Below are 19,553 nucleotides of genomic sequence, written 5' to 3'. Positions count from 1 at the left end.
TGAGTATTATGATGTTTCATATTTTATCTTCAATAATGATAGCTGTTTTCCACGCCCTCTCAAAGAAAAAAAAAAAAAAGAAAAGAAATATGAAAAGTGGGTTGATAAGATACAAGCCTTAGACAAAAATTAGAGAGACTTACAAGTCAAAATGAGAAAAATACTCAGATATACACAGAGTAATTTAGACAAAAACCTACCATGGCACACTGCATGATGAAACAGAAGAGGGGTGGCCTGAGGTTTTTAGAAAACCAACCTTAATTTATTCTGTCACTATACAAGACATACCAGGAGATTATAGACACCCCCAAGGTTATAAAGAAATTAAATTAAATCCCATAGACATATTAGATTTGCCAAAATTTAAGGAAGAGGTCATTTCATATGATGTGCATTCACCCTATGTGAAGCAGATATTAAATTTCATGGGCAACTCAGAACAGAATTATCTCCTAAGACTGGAAAGATTTTGAAACAACAATATTGGAAGCTGATCCTTAGTTACAATGGCAAACATGGAGGGAAGAGGATGGTAGAGCCAAAGAACAGCAAAACAGGACTAGAGGCATTAATATTTCCCAGGATCCCTTGCTCGGTGAAGGCTAGAGGCATTAATATTTCCCAGGATCCCTTGCTAGGTGTAGGTCAATATGCTGAGTTACAAAGGCAGCTTGAATTTGATGATCACACCTTGGCTCTATGTCATTTAGCAGCTTTGAATGCTTGGGGCAGAATGCTTGGGGCAACGTTGAAATATCAGGAAAGAGGTCTGAGTCATTTACTAAAATTATGCAAAGACCAAAAGGAGCCTTCACTTATTATTTTTTTTTTTGCAAAGTTTGACTTCAAATGTAAATAGAATAACATCTGATTCAGAGATCAGACAAATTTTAATAGAATCTTGGCTTTTGAAAATGCGAATTCAAAATGCAAACGGGCGATTAGACCTTTAAAGTCAAGAACAGCACCAATAGATAAATGGATTAGAAATATGGCTGATATTGGATATCACATTTATGATGCTATTCTGTAGGAGAAGCAATTTTTAAATGTTTTACGAAAAATCAAAATGTCAGATGTTTTAATTTTGATAAGCCAGGTCATTTGAAAAAGGACTATAGACAATATGTAGAAATAATGTATTTTCTATAGATAATTTAAAAAAGAAGGTCCCAGCTTCCTGGTGTATATAGAAGGCAGAAGGACAAATAGGAAAATTAAAGTCATATGTAGCTAATATAGCCATAAATTTATGGGGATGTGGTTTGCTGCAGCGATGGAAAACACAGAATAACATTCCCCCAACCTCAGAAACAAACCATAAAATAAAGGATGCTTCTGAGAAAAATTAAAAGGTATTATCAAGAACAGTCACAGACTGTCCAAGTTGTCCCTAAACAGGGCACAACGGCTGTCGGTCTTCCAAAGGTAACAACCACTCTACCTTTAAAGTGGTTAAGTGACAAGCCCGTAGAGGTGGAACAATGGCCTATCACAAAGAAAAATTACGGGCACTAGAACAACTGGTACAGGAGCAGCTAAATGATCAATACACATTGAATAATCTACCAGCTGATGGAAATTCCCTGTGTTTGTTATAAAAAAAAAAATAAGGAAAATGGAGCATGCTAGGAGATTTAAGATCCATAAATAAGATGATTCAGGCTCTTTACCACCTGGATTCCATTGCCTAAGTCATGGCCTGTGATAGTAATTGATTTAAAAGATCGCTTTTTCACAATCCATTTGCATGAGCACGATAGGGAAAAATTTACTTTCTCAGTACCTAATTATAATAACAGTTGCTCATTAAAGAGCTATCACTGGACACTCTTACTACAAGGAATATTAAACAGTCATTGGAAATAATTCATAAACAGTTTCCTCAACCTAAAATTTATCATTATATGGATGATATCTTGCTGATTGACTCAGATGCAGACGCCTTAGAAAAAAATATTTGATGAAGTAAAGAGAATTTTGCCTTGCTAGAGATTAAAAATTATTCTGGAAAAAATACAAAAAGGAGATTCTATCAATTATCTAGGATATAAAATAGGTTTACAGAAAAATTGACAACAGAAAGTACAAATCAGGAGAGATCAATTGCAATTTCTTTTCCAGAGCTGAGGACTGAACCCAGGGCCTTGGGCTTGTAGGCAAGAGCTTTACCACTTAGCTAAATCTCCAATCCTCAATTGCAAACTCTTAATTGTAGGGCTCTGCTGGTCAAGGTAGAAGTTCATCTTCTCCAGTTCTGTAATCCAACTATGAAGAATGGACTTCCTTTCTCAACGGGGCCCTCACCCCACCTCATCTAGTGACTCCAGATTTTTGTAAAGGGGTCACATAGTCCTAAAAGAAAATACAGGCCTGACCATTCCTGATAACAAGCACAGGGAATTCCAGGAAATACTAACCTCCTGCTGAGATCTTAGCCTCCAACAAATGGCCTTTAATTATACCTCTGGCACCATCCTTTCTCACACACGATAACTGAACACTGTCTTCCTTCTTCTGATAAGGTTTCCATGTTACTGAGGCACTGTACCACTTATATTGATGAGGTATCTTGGCACACCGAGCCCTAGTGAATCAGACACATTCACTCTCACTTCCCAGGGTTTACAAATTAGCAATGACAGAACTGCCTTTGCAGTCCCTATGGCCTGCCCAACCACTGCCTGGTATCTCAGTGCTCACCCCCGGGGAAGCACTCGCCAAGCCTGCTGTAACACTCATCCCCCACCCTACCCCCACTCCCCCAGAGGCTGAGAACCTCTGGTCTGTCCCTAAGCTAAGTGACAAGCCATTGGGGAACCACTCACGGAGTGTGCATCTCACTCTGCCACAGGATTTCGGGTGTCTGCCCCCTCCTCTTGCCATGCTGGGCTTGGGACATAGACCTGCCTACCTGCAGAGACCCAGACCTGCAGGACCCAGCTTGGCAATGCAGAACCACACTTAGTAATTTTCAAAAATTACTGGGAGATACTAATTGGCTGAAGCCCACAATTGGATTAACTACCCAAGAACTAAGTTATTTATTTCAAACCTTCAAGGTGATAAGGATTTAAGTAGTCCAAAAATATTATCAGATGAGGTTGAGAAAGAATTGGCTTTGGTAGAAAAGGAACTACAGGATTCACATGTGGATTGTTTGCATCGGAGTTTGACTGTATTTTAGTTGTTTTGCCTTCTACTCCTTCTTCCACAGGAATTCTTCCAGAGAGAAGAAAATATCTTAGAATGGATATTTATAGCATGCAAACAGAGTAAAAAATTAAAGACCTATGTAGAAAAGATTTCAATTGCTTCTGAAAGGACAAAATGAGACTTCATCAATTAGCAGGAATAGACCCAGCAGAAATTGTGGTACCCTTTACTACTGCTGAAATTGCCTTATTATGGGCAGCAAATGAACATCGGCAAAGAGCTTGCAGTAATATTTTTTGGGGGCAGAGATTAACAACAAATATCCCCAAAACAAGAGACTTCATTTTATAAAAAGAACTAATTGGATTCTCCCTCATATAGTAAAAAGGACACCAATTTTGGAGCCCCTACTTTCTATATGGATGCAACTAAATCAGGAAAGACAGGTTATAACTCACGAAAAATAAATAAACTGGCTCAAAGTCCTTATGATTCAGCTCAAAAATCCAAACTATATGCCATTTTTATGGTTCTATTAGATTTTCTAGACTCTTTTAGTATAATTACTGACTCTCAATATGCAGAAAGAGTTGTTTTACATATTGAAACTGCTGAACTTATTCCAGATGATTTAGAATTAACTTTGTTATTTATTCAACTACAACAAGTAATCAGAAATAGAAATCGCCCATTGTATATAACACATATCAGGTTCCATATGGGTCTATCAGCCCTCTGGCACAAGGTAATGATGAAAGTGATCAGCTGGTAACAGGAAATGTGCTAGAAGCTTCAGAATTTCATAAGAAACACCATGTTAAAAAAAAAAAAGAAACACTGTGTTAACAGCAAAAATTTGAAGAAAGATTTTTTAAAAATCACTTGGCAACAAGCCAAGGGAATTATATGGAAATGTCCCACTTGTTTTTTGTATAACCAAACTCCATTACCTGCAGGAAGTAACCAAAAAGGTACCCAAATAAATGAAATTTGGCAAATGAACGTGTTTCATTTTTTAGAGTTTAGAAAATTAACGTATTGCACCATACCACAGATATATATTTAGGTCTTCAATAGGCAACTGCTTTAAGTTCTGAAAAAGCTGAGTCTGAAATTACACATTTATTAGAAATTATACCTATTATGGGATACCTGCACAAATTAAGACTGACAATGCTTCAGCATATGTCTCTAATAAAATAAAATGGGGTTTTGCATATTATAACATAAAGCGTATTACAGGTATAGCACACAAACCTACACATCAAGTAGTTATAGAAAGACCCAATTGTACTTTAAAAGATATGATTAATAAACAAAAAGGGGTATAAAGACCCCAGAGATAGATTACACAGTGCTTTATTATCTTAAAAATTTTTAAATGTTAACTGGAAAGGAACAACAGCTGCAGCGAGACATTGGATAATAGCAAAAATATTGCTGAATCACATAAGCCTGCATAATCCATGCACAGTGGCACACACCTGTAATCCCAGCATTCAGTGAGGTAGAGGTAGGTGGATTGCTGTGAATTCAAGGCCAGCATGGTCTACAAAGTGAGTCCAGGACAGCCATGGCTACACAGAGAAACCCTGTCTCAAAAACAAAAACAACAAAACAGAACAGAACAACAACAACAACAAAAAACTAGTGTGTATATTTTAAAGATGTGTTGACCTCAGAATGAAAACTGGGATATGTGCTTACCTTGGGGAAGAGGTTTTGCCTTTGTTTCCACAAGGGAAGAAAAGCTGTGGATACCATCACAATTGGTAAAGAATAGATTCAAACAGGAGAGATTTCTTGAATAAGAAGAGATGATAGTTTATCAGACAGTTTGGTCATTCAGTTAAAAATAACTTATAATGATTAACAAATGCCTTTCATTTGATCAAGTATGAAAAAATAAAAATAAAAATTAACATTTTTGAATGATAATTTACCAAAGACACATTTGCCTTACAGACATGAAATGAAGATGGGTTTTCTTAAGCTATGTGTCTTAATTCCATGTTAGAATGCTAGACTGTAGATTGTCAAATGGCCCATGACATCTTGGACATCAGCTGTTCAATTTTTTCTTAAATTAAAGGAATATTTTTGTTGTTTGATATTAAAAAGCACAGTTAAGATATTTTAAATATTTTAAGTAAATTCAAAGGGTTACTACAGTTCAGACTTGTTTTCTAAATCTTCAAGAGCTGTAGTGATTTGGAGCTAAGATAAAATATTTGAACAGGGTTGTGGTATTCCATGCCTTTAATCCCAGAAGAGACAGGCACATATCTATAAGTTAGTTGTTTTCTGAATTCTAGAGTTACAGTGAACAAAGTGATGGTGATACATGCTTTTAATACCACCAAATAGGGACAAAACTCACATACAGCTCCTAATTGGTATGTTTGTACACTAGAAAAATCATATGCCATGTTTACAGATTGTTGTAAAAACCGTCAACAAGGTTACTAGAAAGGCAGCTGATTTCCAATGGGAACAGAAACAAAGAGCATCCTTTCTGACTGCTGGTAAGCTCATCTTCTTCCGCATAAACCATACAATATTGAACCAGATGATACCCTGGTTATGGATATTATATTTATTGGTGAATTGACAGCTGGAACTCTTCATTAACTGAAAAGGAGTTCACAAACATTTACCTGTTGTATTCTGTTGCAAATGCTTTCCAATATGGAGAACACATATCCCCTCTTTGAGAAATAAATCTGGATTATGTTATAAGGCATGGAGAACCTTATACTCAGTCGTTGCCAGCCACTCTATGCTAATAAGGGTGCCCCTTACAATGATAGATTGGATTCCTTCAAAGGCAGAGTCCTTCACAGACTTAGCCATGGAAGGAAGGTAATACAATGGAGTGGCTACCTATATAAATTCTTTTGTGACCAGGATGTAGTAGCAAAGGCATCTATGCCTTCCCTTACTGATGAAATAGCTCAGTTGCCTATAATCCCCATCCCTAAACTGATCATCCCTCCCCCAAAAGAGGCACCTATTGAACTGTTGGGACAGTTCAACTGTTGACTGAGCCACAGCACTTGGCTAATATATAGTTTACTGATGGTTCACCAACCACACATGAAACCAAATTTAATGGAATGGCCAATGTGGAATGTAATCAGTGCAGCGCTATTGGCTGTAAGACAAACAAGTAAGAAAGCAAAAGGAAAATCTCTACCTTTTCCAATTCATGGTGTTCGCACAAATGGCATAGTTATGTGGCCGTCAAAATCGGAAACCACTAAACGGCAGATGAATGGCAAAGATATCTTCTGGTCATGGGAGCTTAAACGGAAAAGGCAAAACTTAACAAAGACATCACATTTTATGTAGCTCAGACAGGCAAGACAGATGAAATGTCCAAAAATAATGAAATAGTGGACAAGTTGGTATCATATTTAATTAAGACTAGAATACTAAAATTTGTCATGGAACAAATTCAGAATAAATCAACAAGAATGATAGACTGTCCATTTGAAAAACTTGTAAGTTTCCTCCTAACACTAAAAAATAAGAGGAAATGGAGAACTAAATTAAACCAGGACAACCCTATGAGAATAACTATTATATGGAATCCATAGGCAGGTGGTGGTTCACACCTTTAATCCCAACACTTGGGAGGCAGAAGCACATACATAAGAATTATAGTGATTTAAATTTAAAAGCTGCTTTCAAAAGACAGGCTGAAATTCAAAGTAAATGTCCTTTGTGGTCTAAAAATAAATACATGTAAACCTTGAATTTATATATAAAGAAAAGAGGGAGTGTAGGTATATTTATCCACACATATTAAGGCATAATTAGTTTCAAAATTTCAAAAGACTTTTTAAAATTTCAATTGAACGATAATACTTTTTAATGTTGCCAAAAAACCATTTTGCCATAGAAAAGATACAACCTATCGAAAAAGAGTTAGGGTTGGGTCAGAATTTTGCTTTTATCTTTCCAGGAGAATTGTAGGAGATGCAAAAATGTTTTTGTTTTTTGATCCCAAGTGTGGGATGTGAAACTGCCTTGTGAGAGGGTGCATGGTATTTGTCTGCTGGAAATAGACTCCTGAGAGGGCGTGTGACCTTTGTCAGCTGGGAACTGCCTCGTGCAGGGGCGTGGTCTTTGCCAGTTGGAAACCATCCTGTATGGACTCTGGGAGGGTATTAAATCACCCAAAGACAAAGAGAGATCACTTTTCACATCTCTTGGCTTCTTTGCTTCACATTGCTTTGCTTTAAGATGCTCCTAGAGAGAAATGCTCCAGAGAATAACTCTGAGGTTGCTGCTGTGGTTGCTGTTGTGTTTGCTGGATTGCTGGTTTGATGTTTAGTTTGACTGCTGGAATTCTTACAACGAAATGTGAAATCATCCCAAGGAACTGAGTCTAAAAAGGTCTACATATCCTGTCCGTACTTTCTTTCTTTCTTATCTAGAATTGGTGAGTTGTTAGGGAGGTACAGACATTAAGGAACCCACATGAAGTAGGTTAAAAAAGATCAAATCCCACAGGTGGAGTTTAGGCATAATGGGAAACTTAGTTTCTAATGCTGTAGAGGGAATGGCAGGCTTTGAAGGTATGATACTACTGTTTCAGGCTGTCAGCAAAGTGGCACTGCTACCCACTGTGTTCTCTCCTGCCTTGTACCCAGAGGGGATTTTCTGTTTTTGTCTCATTGTCTTTAAAAAGGTTGGAAAAACCACTGAACAAGTAGAAAAGGTATGAGTGCATATGGAAGGGCGTGAAAAACAAAAAGTGGATGAAATAGGAAAGCCAGAAGTGTCACTCAACTCTCTTGTTTTGGAAAGGATTGCGGCATTAGCCATGCAACAAGAGAGTTTGTGGGTAAAGGTTAAAGTGCTTGAAGAACAAAGAATGCCAGAGAGAGGAGACAGTCCAGGCCTGGTGTCTGAGGGAGGGAATTTCCCACATGATCAAAGAGGGAAGCCGCCTAAGCTGGAAGATTGCCACCTTGCCTTGCTCCATGGACGTTCACTGCCAGGTGCCTGGAGCCCCTGAGGGAGCGTGAAAGGGGCCACGTAGAGCAGGAGGCAGAATGGTTCATAGTGAGCCACGTGCACTTCCAGAGGAGTTGCCTGGAGCTACACAGGCACTTTGAGCTTTTCCAGTATTTGCACAACACAAGCCTACTAATGATGGTGGTTATGCTTATGATGACATGGCATCCAATAGAAATGTTAGACTTAAAGCATTTTAAGGAGTCTATTCTGTCATATAGAATGCGCTCTCCTCTCGTTAAATGACTATTAAGTAACTGGGCTACCCAAAATAGAATTATTCCCTAAGATTGGAAGGGATTTGTGTCAGCTGTGCTAGAAGCTGGTCAGCAATTATGATGGTTGTCATGGTGGAGGGATGGAGCTAGTAAAATAGAACAGCATTCTATAGCAAGGGGGATAAATGTTAAAGATCAACTGCTTTCTGAAGGGTGTTATGCTGACCTAAAAGAACAAATCCAATCTGACAATGTTGTAATAGAACAATGTTAGGTTGCAGCTTTAAGAGCTTGGGATACGGTTGAGGAGCCAGAGGGGAAAATCTACTTCATTTGCTAAGGTAATACAAGGCCCCAAAGAAGCTCAGAGACTTCCTACAGAGATTGACTACAGCTGTAAATAGACAGGAATTGATATAGACCTTGGCATTTGAAAATGCAAATACTGAATGTCAGAGAGTAATTAGACCATTAAAAGCAAGAGCATCCCCAGTAGATAAATGGGTAAGAGACACAACTGATATTGGCTCTCATGCCAATATCATAGCACAAGCCGTAGCTGGATGTTTCAGATATCAAAATTCCCAATGCTTTAATTGTGGTGAATGTAGCCATTTCCAAAGAAACTGTAAAGTTAAAAGCTCCAGAGCTCAAAATAGCAGGTGCATTAACTCTGGAGAATATGGTACCTGTAGCGGAGAACAAGCAGTTTATGGTTGCAATGGTATACCAAGGCTTCCAGGGTAGCCTCTGTGGAAAGGGAAAACATTGGTCTGGGAACTGCAGGTCCAAGAGGGACATATGAGGTAATCTCTTACAATTGGGAAGCGGATGGAGGGATCTATTAGCTTGAGGGCCCTCAGCAAACAATATGAGCTGTCATTCTTTGGTCAGCCAGAAGGTAACCGGCATGCAGGAAAACCAAAACTAAGTATTGTTGATCTTACGCACACTACTGAAGGCAGTGCGGCTTTGAATCTGGCCACAGGTGACCTTCTTACACTATCCCCAAGAGTTGACTGTTACAAAATAACCACTGGTGTTTATGGTCCTTTACCTTCAAGGACAGCAGGAATAATCTTGGGAAGAAGTGAGATAACTTCTCAAGGAGTTTTTTTTTTTTTTTTTTTTTTTTGTGCATCCAGGTACTATAGATGGGGTTGTAAGGAAGAAATTAAAATCATGGCATATGTGAAAAAGAAAACGTAAATTACGATAGGCTGTAGTCATATGGTGGGAGAGGAGGCCCCCTTCTGTCACAGGCCTAGGGGAGGGGGAAAGGGTGAAAGAGAGAGGGGAGGGCAGGAGGGGATAGGAAGATACAAGTGAGGAGAGGACAATTGAGATGCAATCTGCATAAATTATTTAAACAAAAAATAAAAATAAAAATATTTTTAAAAAAGAAAATCCAAATTAATGCAGGGGGTAGAACGGCTCAGCTGTTAGTGTTTCCTTACATTAAGGGTAAAGCCACTCTAGTGGGAAGAACAGGGACATTTGGGAGTACTGGAAACCGTGTGTTCTGGTAAACAACGGTTAAAAATCAGAGACCAAAATTAAAGCTACAAATGAATGGTGTTGAAATAGAAGGTTTGGCAGATACAGAAGCCGTGTCAGTACCTTTTCCCAAAAGTCTTGGAATTCAGATTGGTCACTTCAGAAGGTTTGTACACAGCTCATAATAATTGGTAAATTATCTCAAATAAGACAAAGTGTATGATGAATTAAATGTGTGCGACCAAAAGGGCAAACGGGGAAGTTGAGACCCTATGTTCCTGATACATGCATAAGTTTACAGGGAAGGGATCATTTACAACATCGAGGTACTCAAATTAATATTCCTGCAACCCCAGAGACAGCCAATGATGAAATTAGGGGTGAAACGATAGATGTTCCTGGGGAAGGTATTAATATGTGTGATTGAGAACAACCATGGCTGTGTCCATTGTCCAAACACAGGACATCATAGGGATTGAGTTCCCAAATTTGTAAGAGGGGCCACTGCTGAAATACCAACCACCCTACCCCTAAAATGGATATAAAAAAGACCTGTGTGGCAAGAGCACTGGCCCATAACAAAGAAAAAATTGTAGACCCTTGAACAATTGGTACAGGAGCAGCTGGAGGCTGAACAAAAAGATGATTCTATCAGCCGAAGGATCTCCCCTGTGTTTGTCAGAAAAAAGAAATCAGCAAAGTGGAGGGTGGTAACGGATTTAAGAGCAGTGAGTAATTCTATCAATAGGTTCTTTACAGCCTGGAATTCGTTTACTTCCCTTGCTACCTAGGTCATGGCCTAGAATAGTAATTTATTTAAAAGATTGCTTTTCCACAATACCCTCGCACTAGCAGGATAGGGAAAGGTTTGCTTTCTCGGTATCTACTCTGAACAACACTGGCCCAAAGAAAAGATACCATTGGAAGGTACTTACACAGGAAATGTTAAATTGTTCAACTTTATTTCAATATTTTGCTCAACAATGGTTAGAAATAATTTGTAGAGGGCTGGAGAGATGGCTCAGCATTTAAGAGCACTGTCTACTCTTCCAGAAGTCCTAAGTTCAATTCCCAGCAACCACACGGTGGCTTACAAACATCTATAATGTGATCTGATGCCCTCTTCTGACATATAGGTGTACATTTAGATAGAGAACTCATATACATAAAATACATAATAAATATTTTTAAATGACTTATTAAAAAGAAATAATTTGTAGACAATTTCCTCAACCTATCATTTTCCATTACATGGATGATATTTTATTGGCTGATTCTGATGCAGATACTTTAGAGAAAATGTTTAAGGAAACACAAAGGATTCTGCCAGGCTGGGGGTAATATTGCTCCAGAAAAAATTCAAAGATGAGATTAAATTATTTATTTGGGCTATAAAATAAGTCAACAAAAATTTTGACCACAAAAGGCACAGATCTGGAGATACCAGTTGCAATTCCTAATGATTTTCAAAAATTAGTGAGAGATATCAACTGCCTGTGGCCTACAATTAGATTAAGTAATTATGAATTATGTAATTTGTTTCCAACATTACAAGGAGATTCAGATTTAAACAGTCCAAGATGTCTAACAGCTGAAGTAGGGAAAGAGTTAACTCTGGTAGAACAAAGATTGCAAGATGCATATGAGGATCGAATTGATCCTAAACTTGATTGTACTTTGGTTATTTTGTCTTCAACTCGTTCTCCTACTGGGCCCATTATACAAAAGGAAAATGATACTATGGAATGGATTTTCTTAGCACATAAACAAAGGAAAAAATTGGAGGCATATATAGAAAAATTTCTGAATTAATTATAAAAGGTAGAATAAGATTATGCCAATTGTCAGGAACAGACCTGGCTGAAATTGTAGTGCTCCTTAACTAATGCTGAGATTGTGTCATTGTGGGTAATCAATGGAGATTGGCAACGAGCTTGTACTTAACTACTTGGGAGAAACTAAGGATAAATATCTGAAATGCAAATGTATACATTTTATTTTAAAAGAACTAATTGGATTTTTCTACATATTGTCAAGAGAACAGCAATTTCAGAGGCACCAACATTCTATACTGATGCAAACAAGACGGGAATGGCCAGTTATAAGTCAGACAAAGTAAGCAAGGTGATCAAAAGCCCATGTACCTCAGCTCAGAAAAACCAGAATTGTGTGCAATCCTTATGGGATTAGATTTTCCTGAATCTCTTAATATAATTACTGACTCCCAATATGCAGAAAAAGTTGTTTTGCAGATAGAAGCTGCTGAATTTGCTCCTGGTAGCTCAGAATTAACTTCGTTATTTATGCGATTGCAACAGGCCATCAGAAGTAGAAACTATCTATTATATATTACTCATAGTCAGTCTCATACAGGTTTACCATGACCATTGACACAAGGAAGTGATGAATTTGACCAATTACCAATAGAAAATATGTTATAACCTTCAAATTTCATGAAAAACATGATGTTAACAGTTAAGGTTTAAAGAAAAAATTCTCTATCACTTGGCAACAAGCCAAAGAAATAATTAAAAAATGTCCTACATGTTCTTTCTATAACCAAACTCCATTACCGGATGGAAGTAAACTAGGGTACCAAAATAAACTAAATTTGTCAGATGGATGTGTTTCATTTTGCAGAATTCAGAAAACAAAGGTATGTACACCATACCATTGATACATATTCAGGTTTCAATGGGCAGCTGGTTTAAGTTCTGAAAAGACTGATTGTATAATTACACATTTATTGGAAATAATGGCAATTATGGGACTATCTGCACAAATTAAGACTAACAATACTCCCACATATGTATCCAATAATAAGGAGCAGTTCTTTGCATATTATAATCTAAAGCATATTACTGGTATACCACACAATCCTACAAGACAAGCAGCTGTAGAAAGAGCTAATTGTACCTTAAAAGAGATGTTTATTAAACAAAAAGGAAGAATAAAGGCCTCCCAGGGACAGACTAAATAATTTTTTGTTAACTTTAAATTTTCTTAATGTTAGTGAAAATGAAACAACAGTAGCTGAGAGACCCTGGGTTATAGAAAAAAAAACTGAGATACTAGGTCAACCATTGTACTATAAGGATGTGTTGATATTAGAATGGAAACATGCAATAATTTTGAGATGAGGACATGGCTATGCCTATGTATCTACAGCGAGTGAAAAAATATGGTTACCAACAAAACTTATAAAGACTAGACTTGACTGAGGAAAACTTCTTACAGTCTGAGACATGAGTGTCTTTGTGTAACTAACAACTAGTCCTCATGAAATGCCGTCCTTTCTCTTCTCTTTCTCTCTCTCTCTCTTTCTTTCTTTCTTTCTTTTATTTTTCTCTTTAAAAGAAGCTCTGGCAAAGCTTTATTAAAGGAAAACTTTCCTGGTTTACTTTTCCCTAGTCTGTTCTGGCATGCTTCTAATAATATCAGAATCTGCTGGGTCAATGACAGCCAGTGTGCATACTCTGTAGTATTTTCTACATGCTGTGCCCAATTCGATGTTATTGCCACTGTAGTGACGGACAACAGTTTTAGCCAACACGGCATAGTATTCCATTTAATATTTCCTCAAAGCTGGTCAGTTGTTGGCGAGGGTAACCAACTTCACTTTTCCTTGTCTGGTCATCATCAGAGTCTGTTTGTATCCCAGCACATACTTTTCACTTTTCACTAAAGTTGGAGCCTAGAGTTGATGGACTCCAAAGACTTTTTTGTCTTCTTTGTGGCCACCATCTTCCTGCCTTAGGTGTGGACAATCCCTAACCAAGATCAGCCACCAAGATCCATGCCATCCTTTAACATAGTATAGATAGAGATTTACACTACAGTCCAAACAGATTCATAAAGTTGGTAGATATCTTTCATCTGCTCACAAAATAGAGCATAAAATTATCTTTAGGTTATTTATGCACCTTTCATATGGAAATGTACCTATACCTTTAAAATGTACCTATACCTTTAAAAGTTTGTCTATTTTCAGAACAAAAGACCAGATAATAATGAAGACAAAGCAAGTAGCCCAGGTGGTTACTTAGCTTCACAGACGGCCTCAGCTACTGTCTCCTCAAGAATTTGCAGATCAACTTCAAAAAGGCTCAAAGGATTGATCCCACAGAGACTGGACAGAAAAAGACACATCTAGCTCTTCCAGTACTTGGCCAATATCCTAATTTTCTAAGGGTACCTGAAAGGTGTTTTTACACATAGACAGCAAAAAGTAATTTTAAGAACATGATGCCCCAATTCCCACCCCAATAGATGGGGTGTAACCCAAGTGGTGGGTTACAAATGTTTGTTGTTATCGAGGAGGGTTGGTTACAAGAAACAGTAAGAGAGGAAACAAAGTAAAGGCTAGAATCAGGGATCTCTTCTTTCTTCCTTCCTTCCATCCATCTTTTTGTCTTATTTTCTCTCCTATCTAGTGTTAGAGGAAAGGAGGGAAAAAGGGAATGATAAAAGAAGAAGGGAATAAATAGGGCCATAGGATAAAAGGTAGCTTATTGGCTCTACTAGCCTCAAATATTTTACATTGGTATTGTATAGTGATAGAAATTTAAGATTTTGTTCAACTTTTGCTTAATGTATTGTACATACGTAACTCGTTTATTGTATATTGATAGAAGTTTAAGATTATTCTGTTCAACTTTTTTTTTTTTACATTATCACTAGAAATTTATTTTCTTTTTTTTTTATTATTTTTTTTTATTAATTTATTCTTGTTACATCTCAATGTTTATCCCATCCCTTGTATCCTCCCATTCCTCCCCCCCCCCCCATTTTCCCATTATTCCCCTCCCCTATGACTGTTCCTGAGGGGGATTACGTCCCCCTATATATTCTCATAGGGTATCAAGTCTCTTCTTGGCTACTTGCTGTCCTTCCTCTGAGTGCCACCAGGTCTCCCCCTCCAGGGGACATGGTCAAATGTGAGGCACCAGAGTATGTGAGAAAGTCATATCACACTCTCCACTCAACTGTGGAGAATATTCTGACCATTGGCTAGATCTGGGAAGGGGTTTAAAGTTTACCTCCTGTATTGTCCTTGGCTGGTGCCTTAGTTTGAGCGGGACCCCTGGGCCCAAATCTGCCTATCATATTGTTCTACTTGTAGATTTCTAGGACCCTCTGGATCCTTTTATTTTGCTGTTCTCCCATGCGTCTCTCATTTAGAGTCCCAATAGGATGCCTTCCCCTCTGTCCCAGTTTCCTGGTAAGTGAAGGCTTTCGTGGGACATGCCCCTTGGGCTAGTATGCAGATATAAGTGAGTATATACCATTTGATTCTTTCTGCTTCTGGGTTAACTCACTCATTATGATCATTTCTAGCTCAATCCATTTATCCACAAATTTCGGGATCTGTTCAACTTTTGCTTAATGCTTTGTATGTATGCAACTCATTTGAAAATGTGATGTAAAGTTCTAGTCTTGCAAACTGTTCAGGATGATGCAAGTTAGTAGTTAGTCACCTATAAGTAATCTTACTTGTAGTCTTGTTAGATACTAGTTTAGTTAACTACAGAAAGGAGCTTAATCTAGTCTCTTGTGTATGTTTTCAAGGTTAAGCAGATAGTACATAGCTAGAAACAAGCACTATATAGTGGTAAATAGATATATGGCCTTCAAATTCTTCAGAGATCTACACAATATTACACTGAAAGATATTTTAATAATAAAGGGCTTTTCTGACAGAGACACATCTGCTCCTGGCAGCACCTCCGATCTACTTCAAAAAAGATGATGGGCATCAAAGAAACAAATGTGGCAAGATAGCCACTGGACGAAAACATCCTGTCCTTATCTTGGCTACTGATAGCAGCTGGACCGTCCAAACTGTGAACAACCATGACACTGTGAAATTGACTGTCCAACTTCGCAAAGTCTAGGTAGGCCAGTCCTTCAAAATTTCTCCTTCACAGAAAAGTCCACCAGATATTCTGGCCTGCTAAGTTGAAGATTGGATGCCCCATCCAAGGACACAGAGAACCTTTGATGACTGTCCAGACAGTCAACTATCTCTATTGTTTCTATTCTTTTGGAAGCTGCTTGTCTGCATTTTCTACATATTAGGTAATATTTCCTTCTCACGTCTCCAATAAGGTTGAAGACTAGATAACCATAGTCTTACTACAATCAAACTTAAGTTTTATTTTAGGATCTAAAACATGTTTTTAGGTTGATAAAGGCAAGTTATGATAAGAAAATGATTTAGGTACAGAACTTTGGACACGAGGATAAGACTCACTAGGATAGGACAGATAGTGGAATACTTTATCCAAGATTGTCAGATAAAAATGGACTGGACCTTGTACATGTGATTTTTGCCTGATAATTCTCATAATTATTCTTATTGTATATAGTTCATTAATGTTAGAGAAAAACATTTCTTTAATCTTTTTAAAAATTAATTTATTCTTGTTACATCTCAATGTTTATCCTATCCCTTGTATCCTCCCATTCTTCCCTCCCCCCCATTTTCCCATTATTCCCCTCCCCTATGATTGTTCGTGAGGGGGATTACCTCCCTCTGTATATGCTCACAGGGTATCAAGTCTCTTCTTGGCAATCTGCTGTCCTTTCTCTGAGTGCCACGGTCCAGAACATTCTCCACAATTGAGTGGAGAGTGGGATATGACTTTCTCATGTACTCTGGTGCCTCACATTTGACCATGTCCCCTGGAGGGGGAGACCTGGTGGCACTCAGAGAAAAAACATTTTTAACAGAGAAGGGGACATGTACTGGATGTAAACATGTTTTTGTTTTGATCTCAAGTGTGGGATGTAAAACTACCTTGTGAGGGCGTGTGATCTTTGTCAGCTGGGAACTGCCTAGTGCAAAGACATGTTCTTTGCCAGTTGGAAAACATTCTGTAATGGAGGAGTGTTTCCTCTTTCTTCACAAGCTCACCAGCATGTGCTGTCACTTGCGTTTTTGACCTTAGCCATTCTGACAGGTATAAGACGGAATCTCAGGGTTGGTTTGATTTTCATTTCCATGTTTCCTCTGCTAAGAATTCTTTGTTTAGGTCTGTATCTCATATTTTAATTGGGTCACTTGGTTTGTTGGTGTTAGGTTATATATATATTCTTTATATATTTTGGATATCAGCCCTCTATTGAATGTAAAGTTGGGGAAGATATTTTCTGATTCTGTAGGTTATATATATATTCTTTATATATTTTGGATATCAGCCCTCTATTGAATGTAAAGTTGGGGAAGATATTTTCTGATTCTGTAGGTTGCTGTTTTGTCTTATTGACTGTGTCCTTTGCCTTACAGAAGCTTTTCAGTTTCATGAGGGCCAATTTATTAATTGTTGATCTTAGTGCCTGAACTGTTATTCTGTTTGAGAAGTGGTCTTCTGTGCCAATGAGTTCAAGGCAATTCCCCATTTTCTCTTCTACTACATTTAGTGTGTCCAGTTTCCTGTTCAGGTCTTTATCTGCTTGGGCTTGAGTTTTGTGCAGGTTGATAAATATGGATCTATTTGCATCCTTCTACACGCAGATATCTAGTTAGACTAGAGCCATTTATTGAAGATGCTTTTTCTCTCTTTTTTTTCCGTTGCATGCCTTTGGCTTCTTTGTCAAAAATCAAGTGTCCATTGCTGTGTGAGTTTATTTTGCTGTCTTTGATTCTATTCCATTGATCAGCCTGCCTGTTACTATCCCAATACTATGCAGTTTTTCTTACTATAGCTCTGTAGTACAGCTTGAAATCAGGGATAGTGATGCTTCTAGAAATTCTCTTATTGTACAGGATTGTTTTTAGCTACCCTGGGCTTTTTACTTTTCCATAGTAAGTTGAGGATGGCTCTTTCAAGGCCTGTAAGTAATTGTGTTAGAATTTTGGTGGAAATTGCATTGAATCTGAGGATTTCTTTTGGCAAGATGGCCATTTTTCCTATGTTAATTCTACCGATCCGTGAGCGTGGGAGATCTTTCCATCTTCTGATACCTTCTTCAATTTCTTTCTTCAGAGACTGGAAGTTCTTGTCATACAGGTCTTTAACTTATTTGGTTAGCATTACACCAAGATATCATATTTGTGGCTATTGTGAAGGGTGTTGTTTCCTTAGTTTTTCCTCAGTCCCTTTATTACTTAATAAAGTAAGTAAGGCTGCTCATTTGTTTGAGTTAACCTTGTATCCAGTCACTTTGCTGAAGGTGTTTATCCTTTGTAGGCATTCCCTAGTAGAATTTTGGGGGCCACTCATGTATACTATCATATCATCTGTGAATAGTGGTACCTTGGCTTCTTCCTTTCCAATTTGTGTCTCTGAAGTGGGAGTTTCTGGTTTCTTGGAAGACTCACTTGTGTCAGTTTTGCTGGGAGCTCTCTTGTGAAAGGGCACAGGATGTTTTTCTGGAATGTACCTTGTGAGCTGGTGTATGATGTTTTGCTGGAAGCAGACACATGATAAGGCGCATGATGTTTGGAAGGAGAAACTAGAACTCCACGAAGAGTGGGACAATACTTTTGCATTGCTACGCTGCCATGCAATGCTTTGCTGGTCTTCACTGGTCTTTGTTGGTCTTTGCTTCATAGAGATAAATGTTCCAGAGAACTTCTCATGGTAGTCTGGCTGAGTCCGTCCACTTGCGCTCACTCGTGCTGACTCATCGGAACCTTACCATTTCTGCTGGATCATGCCACCTCTATGGATTTGTGTTGCTGTTTGGTGTTGACTATTGGACTGGACTGCTGGTATCCTGACAATGCAGAGTGCAACTGGCTCAAGGAACTACGTCTAAACAGGTCTACAAACCTTTCTCCTATTAACATTCTTTCTCTCCTTCTTCTGGCTGGTGGGTTAGAAGTGATGTTGGAGTGTTTAAGAACCCTAAATAAAGTAAGTTTTTGAAAAATCTAAGCCTACATATCTCCTTGAACCCCTTTAGTTGTCTTATTGGTCTAGCAAGAGCTTTAAATGCTAAATTGAATAGACAAGGAAAGAGTGGGCAGCTTGGTCTTGTTCCTTTTAGTGGAATTACTTTTTCTCTCCATTTAATTTGATGTTGGCTATTGGATTGCTGTATACTGCCTTTATTGAGTTTAGGTATGTACCTTTCATCCATGATCTTGTCAAGTCTTTTAACATGAAGGGGTGTTGGATTTTTTTCAAATGATTTTTAAAATTTTCTTTTTCAGTATCTAATGAGATAATCATGTTTTTTTTTCTTTTAGTTTGTTTATATGGTGAATTATATTGATGGAGTTTTATATGCTGAGCTACCCCTACATCCCTGGGATAACACCTACATGATCATAGTGAATAATGGTTTTGGTGTGGTCTTGGATTCGGTTTGTGAGTATTTTTGCATCGATGTTCATAAGGGAAATTGGTCTGAAATTCTGTTTCTTTGTTGTGTCTTTGTGTGGTTTAGTTATCAGGGTGACTGTGGCCGCATAGAATGAGTTTGGCAATGTTTCTTCTGTTTCTATTTTGTGAAGTAGTTTCAGGAATATAAGTACTATCTCTTCTTTGATGGTCTGGTAGAATTCTGCACCAAAACCATCTGGCCCAGGGAATTATTTGGTTGGGAGACTTTTAATGACTGCTTCTATTTCTTATGGGCTTTAGGTCTATTTACGTTGTTTTTCTGATCTTGATTTAACGTTGGTTACTGGAATTTATCAAGAAA

At 37.9% G+C, this 19,553-nt stretch overlaps 1 pseudogene; it reads right to left on the bottom strand.

Moving 5' to 3' along the window:
• Nucleotides 1-13,296: 13,296 nt before the first annotated feature.
• LOC127196602 (60S ribosomal protein L30-like) lies at nt 13,297-13,643 on the bottom strand (annotated as a pseudogene).
• Between the last annotated feature and the right edge of the window lie 5,910 nt (nt 13,644-19,553).

This window comes from Acomys russatus, chromosome 1 (assembly GCF_903995435.1).
Source record: "Acomys russatus chromosome 1, mAcoRus1.1, whole genome shotgun sequence".
In the NCBI taxonomy this organism is placed as follows: domain Eukaryota; kingdom Metazoa; phylum Chordata; class Mammalia; order Rodentia; family Muridae; genus Acomys; species Acomys russatus.
Note: the sequence above shows the minus strand (reverse complement) of the source record. Positions and strands in the feature narration are given on the sequence as shown.